The sequence below is a fragment of the Triticum aestivum genome, chromosome 7B (genome assembly GCF_018294505.1).
Source record: "Triticum aestivum cultivar Chinese Spring chromosome 7B, IWGSC CS RefSeq v2.1, whole genome shotgun sequence".
NCBI classification, from domain to species: Eukaryota; Viridiplantae; Streptophyta; class Magnoliopsida; order Poales; family Poaceae; genus Triticum; species Triticum aestivum.
The window spans coordinates 323,521,297-323,530,876 of NC_057813.1; positions in this window are offsets into that span (position 1 = coordinate 323,521,297).

Genomic DNA, 9,580 nt, shown 5'->3' on the forward strand with positions numbered 1-9,580 from the left:
GAAATTACATGGGCCTGGCCCAATAATAAGGTGACGCAGCACCTAAAATAGCCCCGGGACGAAATTTATGAAGTGGCATCTTGTATATTTCGTCCAAGGCTTCATGCACCCATTATGGTGGCTTCAAAGTCCTGAAATCATCACTTGTAACTCCGTTCTTGTTCCCCTTGCGCATGCCATCATCTCCATGCTTGTTCTTGCTCCAATGTTCATCCTTCTCCAAGCTAGGCCCTTCATTTGTAAGCAAAACAAATGTATCCAATTTAGGCAGCATCATATTCTCATGAACATTAGAATCATTACCAAGAAACGAAAGTACCTGGTAATTTAGTTGGCGTGCACAAGCTCTAGTAATTGGTCCAGTATGTATAGCAGCAGGGGCTGTGGGTGTAACAATTGTATTGATGTCCTCATCATGCCATGGAAGAAGAAGAACGCTGTGCAGGCCCCGCAGGTGCGCTCTTGGCAGATAATGGTGGTTGTGCCTGTTTCCTTGTATCACGGCTGGAGGTGGCACCGGATGGAGGTGCTGGTGCAGTTGAAGTAGAAGATGCACGTGGTGTCCATGATGAAGGTCGGCCTGCAGAAAAGTTAGTTCGCCCCAATGCTTGTCGATCCTGCACTTCACGTTCAGCTTTACAAGCAAGATGGAATAAACGAGTGATATTAGTATACTCCTTATAGTCTAAAATGGTCTGAATCTCTCTATTTAATCCACCCAGAAAACGTGCAAGCATAGCTTCATTCTCCTCAACAATACCACATCTAATCATGCCAGTTTGTAATTCCTGATAATATTCTTCTACAGAATTTTTTCCTTGTCTTAAACGCTGCAATTTTTGAAGCAATTCACGTTGATAATATGGTGGAACCCAACGCGTACGCATAGCAGTTTTCAAAGCAGCCCAAGTAGTTGGAATAGGATATAATCTACAATGTTCAGACCACCATACACATGCAAAACTAGTGAAAGCAGAAACAGCAGCAGCAACTCGTCTCTCCTCAGGATATTGTAAACATGTAAATCGTTGTTCAGTTTCTAACTCCCAAGTAAGATATATATCAGGAACATATCTACCCTCAAATGGTGGAATATTCAATTTCAGTTTAGGAATATGGACATCATCTCGTACCTGAGGTGGTGGTGCAGGCCTACCATAACGAATATATACCTGAGGTCGACCTGCTGGTGGTGGTACAGGTGGCTGCACGTAGTGTTGATTTTGATCAACCTCATCCTCATAATCTCCCACATAATCATCCTCCTCCACATCAGCAGCAGGAGCCACAGAAGTATCAACAGCAGCACCAACAGTTTGGCCAAACGCAAGAGGAACACGGCTTGCTCGGTGAGATTTTACAGTTTTTCGTAGTTTAGATCGAGTCTGTTCTTCATACCTACAGTCCACGAAAAAGCCACAAAAAAAATTAGGGTTAGTTCATCATATCCGAACCAATCTGAGCCTTTGCATAATCTTTTTAGGGTTTTGCTTTGTGGACCACTTGATAGAGGCGAGGGTCCCGATCTTTCGATGAGATGATAACTATCGATTTGGTGGAGACGACTTTGACGATCCGACTACAAACGTGCACGATGTTGCGCCTTAGCAATCGCTAAACTAATCTCCTGAGGTTACTGACGACGCTGGAAGCACGGTCAGCCTGACCACGAAGGTCTATTCCTGCAAGCAATCGAAGAACAAGCAAGAATATGATAAAAGCAATCTGAATATTGCAAATATATATGAAGTATTGATAAAGGTGGGGATCCGTAAGCGGTCTTGGTCTGGTCGTTGGACACAAACGAAGTACACGAAGTTGCAATGGCTAACTTTTAACTAAACAAATCCCCAAAGTCTAAACGATGCCCTAAGGGCTGTATATATGGAGGAAGAGGGGGGAATTTCGTGGCCCTTGGTGGAGGGGTCCGAAATCAACCCTATCTCTTGTTTCCCCACACATACGGACTCTAAAAATAGCCTATACTTTATGTATTTCGAAATTACATGGGCCTGGCCCAAAAATAAGGTGACGCAGCACGTAAAATAGCCTCGGGACGAAATTTATGAAGTGGCATCTTGTATATTTCGTCCAAGGCTTCATGCACCCATTATGGTGGCTTCAAAGTCCTGAAATCATCACTTGTAACTCCGTTCTTGTTCCCCTTGCGCATGCCATCATCTCCATGCTTGTTCTTGCTCCAATGTTCATCCTTCTCCAAGCTAGGCCCTTCATTTGTAAACAAAACAAATGTATCCAATTTAGGCAGCATCATATTCTCATGAACATTAGAATCATTACCAAGAAACGAAAGTACCTGGTAATTTAGTTGGCGTGCACGAGCTCTAGTAATTGGTCCAGTATGTATAGCAGCAGGGGCTGTGGGTGTAACAATTGTATTGATGTCCTCATCATCTTTTCTGATAAATTCTTTCAAAGAATGCTACTAACTCAAGCTTTCCAATGCAAAAAGAATCACTCAATTCCGAGTTGATATGAGGAGTCAAAGAATTCTAAAACTGGCCTGAAAAATTGGAACAAGCTGTGTTCACGAACTTCAGAGGGCAAAAAGACCTATTTAGAAGCCTATTTTGAGGTGTCAAATATTGAACTAGCTTCTGCAACTATTTAGATGCGGCTCGTCGCTAGCTTCAATTTGAGTACTCACGGAGCCAAAACGGACTTCGTATGAGGAAGATACACATGTTTTACTGAACAGTGCACAAAACAGATTCCAATCCGAATTCAGGTACGAGATTGATTCTAGATAGATCCGATTTTTTTTCTTCTCTCTTTTTTTTTCTCACGCTTTTTTTTCTTCTCTCTCTTTTTCTTTTTTTTCCTCTCTTTTTTTTCCTCTATCTTTTTTTTCTCCCTCTTTCCAAGACAAACTAGATAAGATGCAGATTGGATCAGGCGAAGATGTGAATGACCTCAACTATGATTATGACAATGAACAGTGTGTAGCACGTGGTGGAAATTAATGGATGGGATGGTGGACAGCGGAAGGGATAATGATGCAGCGGCGGCGTGACTAATGTGAACAGAACTCGAAACTCTAAAGGAACTAGACACTAAGACCAGCAACTAACACGACGATGCAACCGATAATTCAACTATGCAAGCAATGAATAGAAAATTGCAAAGGCTCAGACTGGCTTGGATAAATGATGAACAGATCTAACTTTTTTATGGCTTTTTCATGGACTGTAGGTATGAATGACAGATGCGATCTAAACTATGAAAAACTGTAAAATCTCACCGAGCAACCTGAAAACTGATACCACTTGATAGAGGCGAGGGTGTCCCGATCTTTCGATTAGATGATAACTATCGATTTGGTGGAGACGACTTTGACGATCCGACTACAAACGTGCACGACGTTGCGCCTTAGCAATCGCTAAACCAATCTCCTGAGGTTACTGACGATGCCGGAAGCACGGTCAGCCTGACCATGAAGGTCTATTCCTGCAAGCAATCGAAGAACGAGCAAGAATATGATAAAGCAATCTGAATATTGCAAATATATATGAGGTATTGATAATGGTGGGGATCCGGAAGCGGTCTTGGTCTGGTCGTTGGACACAAACGAAGTACACGAAGTTGCAATGGCTAACTTTTAACTAAACAAATCCCAAGGAAAAAGCTACTAGATGGATCTACTTATATAGGAGCAAGGGGTGGCGGCCAAGGAGGTGGGAGGACGTCCCAAGGCAGCCTAAAACTAACCCTAGGTCGTACAAGGCTCATCGGCCCAAGTGGAGGTGATGTAACACCTTTGGACTTGTAGTTTGACTCGGATTCTGCTGCAGCATCAGATTGTTTCGTCCACAACTCAACGCTCCGGACGAATTTGAAGGTGATTCCAATTGGGTTGGAAAGTGCACGAAATCTAGTTTCCAAAAAAAAAGAATCACCCAATTCGGAGTCCGTATGAAAAACTTGTGTGCGTTTTGAGTCAGGTATGTCTGTGCAGTCCGAATCTGAATCCAGAACGTGAGAGACTTGGACTCTATCTTCTCTTGGGCCAAAAATGACATGAGAGAACTTTTTGGACAGCAAATAAACATCTCTTTCTTCCTTATCTTCATATGTGAATTGTACAAATGTCCCATACACCTGCAATTAGACAAAAGACAAAAGTGTGTGAAGTATTTTTGTTCTGCATAACATAAATAGATTATTGAATAGTTTGCACTAGAAATCACCTGACAAATATGCATATATGCAATATTTTTGATCATATCCAAGGTAGTCATGTCCTCATATACAAGAAAAAAAAAGATAGAGAAAAAAAGAGAAAAAAGGAAAAAAAAAGAAAAAGAAAAAGAAGATAAAGAAAAAAAGAGAGAAAAAGGAAAGAAAAAAAAGAAAAAGAGGGACAAGAAAAAGAAAAAAAAGGCGTGAGAAAAAAAAGAGAGAAGAAAAACAAAATTCGGATCTTTTTAGACTCAATCTCGTAGTTGAATTCGGATTGGAATCTGTTTTGTGCACTGTTCAGTAAAACAGGCATAACTTCCTCATACGAAGTCTGTTTTGCCTCCGCGAATACTCCAACGAAAGCTAGCGACGAGCCGCATCTAAATAGTTGAAGAAGCTAGTTCAATATTTGATACCTCAAAATTGGCTTCTAAATAGGTCTTTTTGCCCTCCGAAGTTCGTGAACACAACTTGTTCCAATTTTTCAGGCAATATTTAGAATTCTTTGACTCCTCATATCAACTCGAAATTGAGTGATTCTTTTTGCATTGGAAAGCTTGAGTTAGTAGCATTCTTTGAAAGAATTTATCAGAAAATTGTCTCAAACTTTTCAATAGGAAAGTTGGAAAGAGAGTTGTTGTATATCCTGCTTCGCAGTTGTTTTTCATCATTATCTTTACTGTCGTTGTGATCTTCACTTATATCTTGCTGTCAAGAGCTACTTAGTATCCTTCATTGATGCTAGTTGTGCTACGCCGTGACCTCATTAGTGTTCTAGGCTCGCGTCTCTAGTCCGGTCTAGCCTAGGACCAGCACAGTACCATCGTTGAGCGTTTATTCAACATTGCATCTTTGAATTGATTATTGCTAATCTTTTGCTACCATATATAGCCAACCCAGCTCCACACATTTCTACACCGTGTATACGTACGCTCCCCTGGCAATCGCTTTACTCAATATTCGGAGTTACTTGACACCGCTGGTTGCCGATCACCGCCTGCTGCATGGTAAGAACTTGTAAGACATTGATATTTGCTTTACTGTGAGCGTTTTACCACCACATCCTAGTAGTTATAGGAACATTATTTTTGAGTTTTGTTTCTTGTTCTACTAATCATGACAGGATCCAAAGTCAATTCATGGGCTTTGTCGATCGCGGGAGACGTGCCACCACCTTTGCAAATACCACAACTGTCACGAGAGGTGCACAAACATCCAAATGCACATGATCAGGTTAATGTATCTATACCACCATTTAATGGCCGTTTTAAACCTGCTTTATATATTGAATGGGAGTTCGACATAAAAAATATATTTGCTTCCCATAATTTCAATGAACATAAAAAGGTTAAGGTTGCGGTTGGTTCTTTCACTGGTTATGCTTTGGTTTGGTGGAGTGAATATTGTCGGTTACACCCTGATTATATACCTACTACTTGGGATGATTTGAAACTTGCCATGCGACATACTTTCGTCCCTGCTTATTATACTCGTGACATGATTAAGAAGTTGCAACACTTAAAACAAGGTAGTGAAACTGTAACAAAATATTATGATGATTTACAAACTACCTTGTTGCATTCCTCTTTAGAAGAAAGTGAAGATGATTTTATGGATAGATTTTGGGGAGGATTAAACCGTGATATTCAAGAGATACTAATTCATGAAGAGTGTTATCCTATGGACAATATGTTTCATCTTGCTTGCAAAGCTGGACAGGAAATAAAACGACGTGTTGGCCACGAGGAGAACAAGCGCACAGTGCACATTCCAAGAGTTGATATGATTGTTCCTTCAACTACTAGGCATACTATGACAACCTCTTCCGTTGTTGTCAGGACTACATCACCTCCACCATGTGACACATCGCCCCCGAGAGTGGCTACATCATCTGAGTTGATCATAAGAGGTAATGACAAAGGTACTGATCTTCCATCTCTACATGAGAATGATGAATGCCTTGTCAATTTGAATGCACCATCTGATGAGCTACCCACTACTTTGATCACACCACCTATTTTAGAGGACTACGTTGATAATTTGACTTTGCCATGTGATCAAACAACTAAAATACCAACAATTTTGAGTGCACCCATTGAATTAACTATTGATGCAAAAGAACCAATGTTTAATCATTTTGATATGACCTGTAATCTTGGTGATGATTCTGTGTTGAATGACTTATTGCATGTTTGCTTATTTAAGCATGTTGTAGCATGTAAATTTGATGCAAGTAAGGTTTATTCACCAATGTTGGGATGGTTTAATGATGAACATTGTCAATCTTTTGAAATGAATAAGAGCTTCACTTATATGTGCAAACTGAGTTGCAATATTTTCATGCCTTCTACTTCTTGTGCTAATTTTTTGGCTTTAGATTTTTTGAACTATGCAAGTTACTCATCTATTCATGTGTCATATATGCAAAAATCAAGGGAAGTAAAAATGGATGACATATACATATACAACATGTACACCTTGTCTCTTTTGTTAGCCACATTTCAGATTAAGCAACGCCGAGGACGGCTTTATTTTCAAGAAGGGGAGGATGATGAGGACATGACTACCTTGGATATGACCAAAAATATTGCATATATGCATATTTGTCAGGTGATTTCTAGTGCAAACTATTCAATAATCTATTTATGTTATCCAGAACAAAAATACTTCACACACTTTTGTGTTTTGTCTAATTGCAGGTGTATGGGACATTTGTACAATCCACATATGAAGATAAGGAACAAAGAGATGTTTATTTGCTGTCCAAAAAGTTCTCTCACGTCACTTTTGGCCCAAGAGAAGATAGAGTCCAAGTGATAGAGGCAAAGGTGTCCCGTCTTTCGATGAGATGGTGGATTTCGCTTTGGTGGAAGTCGACTTTGACGATCCGACTACGAACGTGCGAGGACGTCGCGCCTTAGCAATCGCTAAACCAACTCCGAGAGGTTATTGACCACGCCGGAGCACGATCAACCTGACCACGAGGGTCTGTTTCCTGCGAGCAAACGAAGAACAAGCAAGAAACTAAGATTGCAATCTGGATATTGCGAATATAAGATGAAAGCTTTATTGATCAAGGTGGGGTTCTGTGACGCCTTTGTCTGGTCGTTGAACACAAACGAAGTACGCGAAGTTGCAGCTATGGCGAACTTTTAATCTAAACAAAACCCAAGCAAAAGCTACTAGATGGATCTACTTATATAGGAGCAAGGGGTGGCGGCCAAGGAGGTGGGAGGACGTCCCAAGGCAGCCTAAAACTAAATCTAGGTCGTACAAGGCCAATGGGCCCAAGTGGAGGTGATGTAACACCTTTGGACTTGTAGTTTGACTCGGATTCTGCTGCAGCATCAGATTGTTTCGTCCACAACTCAACGCTCCGGACGAATTTGAAGGTGATTCCAATTGGGTTGGAAAGTGCACGAAATCTAGTTTCCAACAAAAAAAGAATCACCCAATTCGGAGTCCGTATGAAAAACTTGTGTGCGTTTTGAGTCAGGTATGTCTGTGCAGTCCGAATCTGAATCCAGAACGTGAGAGACTTGGACTCTATCTTCTCCTGGGCCAAAAGTGACGTGAGAGAACTTTTTGGACAGCAAATAAACATCTCTTTCTTCCTTATCTTCATATGTGGATTGTACAAATGTCTCATACACCTGCAATTAGATAAAACACAAAAGTGTGTGAAGTATTTTTGTTCTGGATAACATAAATAGATTATTGAATAGTTTGCACTAGAAATCACCTGACAAATATGCATATATGTAATATTTTTGGTCATATCCAAGGTAGTCATGTCCTCATCATCCTCCCCTTCTTGAAAATAAAGCCGTCCTCGGCGTTGCTTAATCTGAAATGTGGCTAACAAAAGAGACAAGGTGTACATGTTGTATATGTATATGTCATCCATTTTTACTTCCCTTGATTTTTGCATATATGACACATGAATAGATGAGTAACTTGCATAGTTCATAAAATCTAAAGCCAAAAAATTAGCACAAGAAGTAGAAGGCATGAAAATATTGCAACTCAGTTTGCACATATAAGTGAAGCTCTTATTCATTTCAAAAGATTGACAATGTTCATCATTAAACCATCCCAACATTGGTTAATAAACCTTACTTGCATCAAATTTACATGCTACAACATGCTTAAATAAGCAAACATGCAATAAGTCATTCAACACAGAATCATCACCAAGATTAGAGGTCATATCAAAATGATTAAACATTGGTTCTTTTGCATCAATAGTTAATTCAATGGGTGCACTCAAAATTGTTGGTATTTCAGTTGTTTGATCACATGGCAAAGTCAAATTATCAACGTAGTCCTCTAAAATAGGTGGTGTGATCAAAGTAGTGGGTAGCTCATCAGATGGTGCATTCAAATTGACAAGGCATTCATCATTCTCATGTAGAGATGGAAGATCAGTACCTTTGTCATTACCTCTTATGATCAACTCAGATGATGTAGTCACTCTCGGGGGCGATGTGTCACATGGTGGAGGTGATGTAGTCCTGACAACAACGGATGTGGTTGTCATAGTATGCCTAGTAGTTGAAGAAACAATCATATCAACTCTTGGAATGTGCACCGTGCGCTTGTTCTCCTCGTGGCCAACACGTCGTTTTATTTCCTGTTCAGCTTTGCAAGCAAGATGAAACAAATGGTCCATAGGATAACACTCTTCATGAATTAGTATCTCTTGAATATCACGGTTTAATCCTCCCCAAAATCTATCCATAAAATCATCTTCACTTTCTTCTAAAGAGGAATGCAACAAGGTAGTTTGTAAATCATCATAATATTTTGTTACAGTTTCACTACCTTGTTTTAAGTGTTGCAACTTCTTAATCATGTCACGAGAATAATAAGCAGGGACGAAAGTATGTCGCATGGCAAGTTTCAAATCATCCCAAGTAGTAGGTATATAATCAGGGTGTAACCGACAATATTCACTCCACCAAACCAAAGCATAACCAGTGAAAGAACCAACCGCAACCTTAACCTTTTTATGTTCATCGAAATTATGGGAAGAAAATATATTTTTTATGTCGAACTCCCATTCAATATATAAAGCAGGTTTAAAACGGCCATTAAATGGTGGTATAGATACATTAACCTGATCATGTGCATTTGGATGTTTGTGCACCTCTCGTGACGGTTGTGGTATTTGCAACGGTGGTGGCACGTCTCCCGCGATCGACAAAGCCCATGAATTGACTCTGGATCCTGTCATGATTAGTAGAACAAGAAACAAAGGTGTCCCATCTTTCATATATTGATAACTATATACACTCTAGTGTTGCTTCTGAAATTAAATTGAAAAGTGCATGTTTATTTGCCACCAAATCTGATATTGATGAGCTAGATTTCAGCAAAT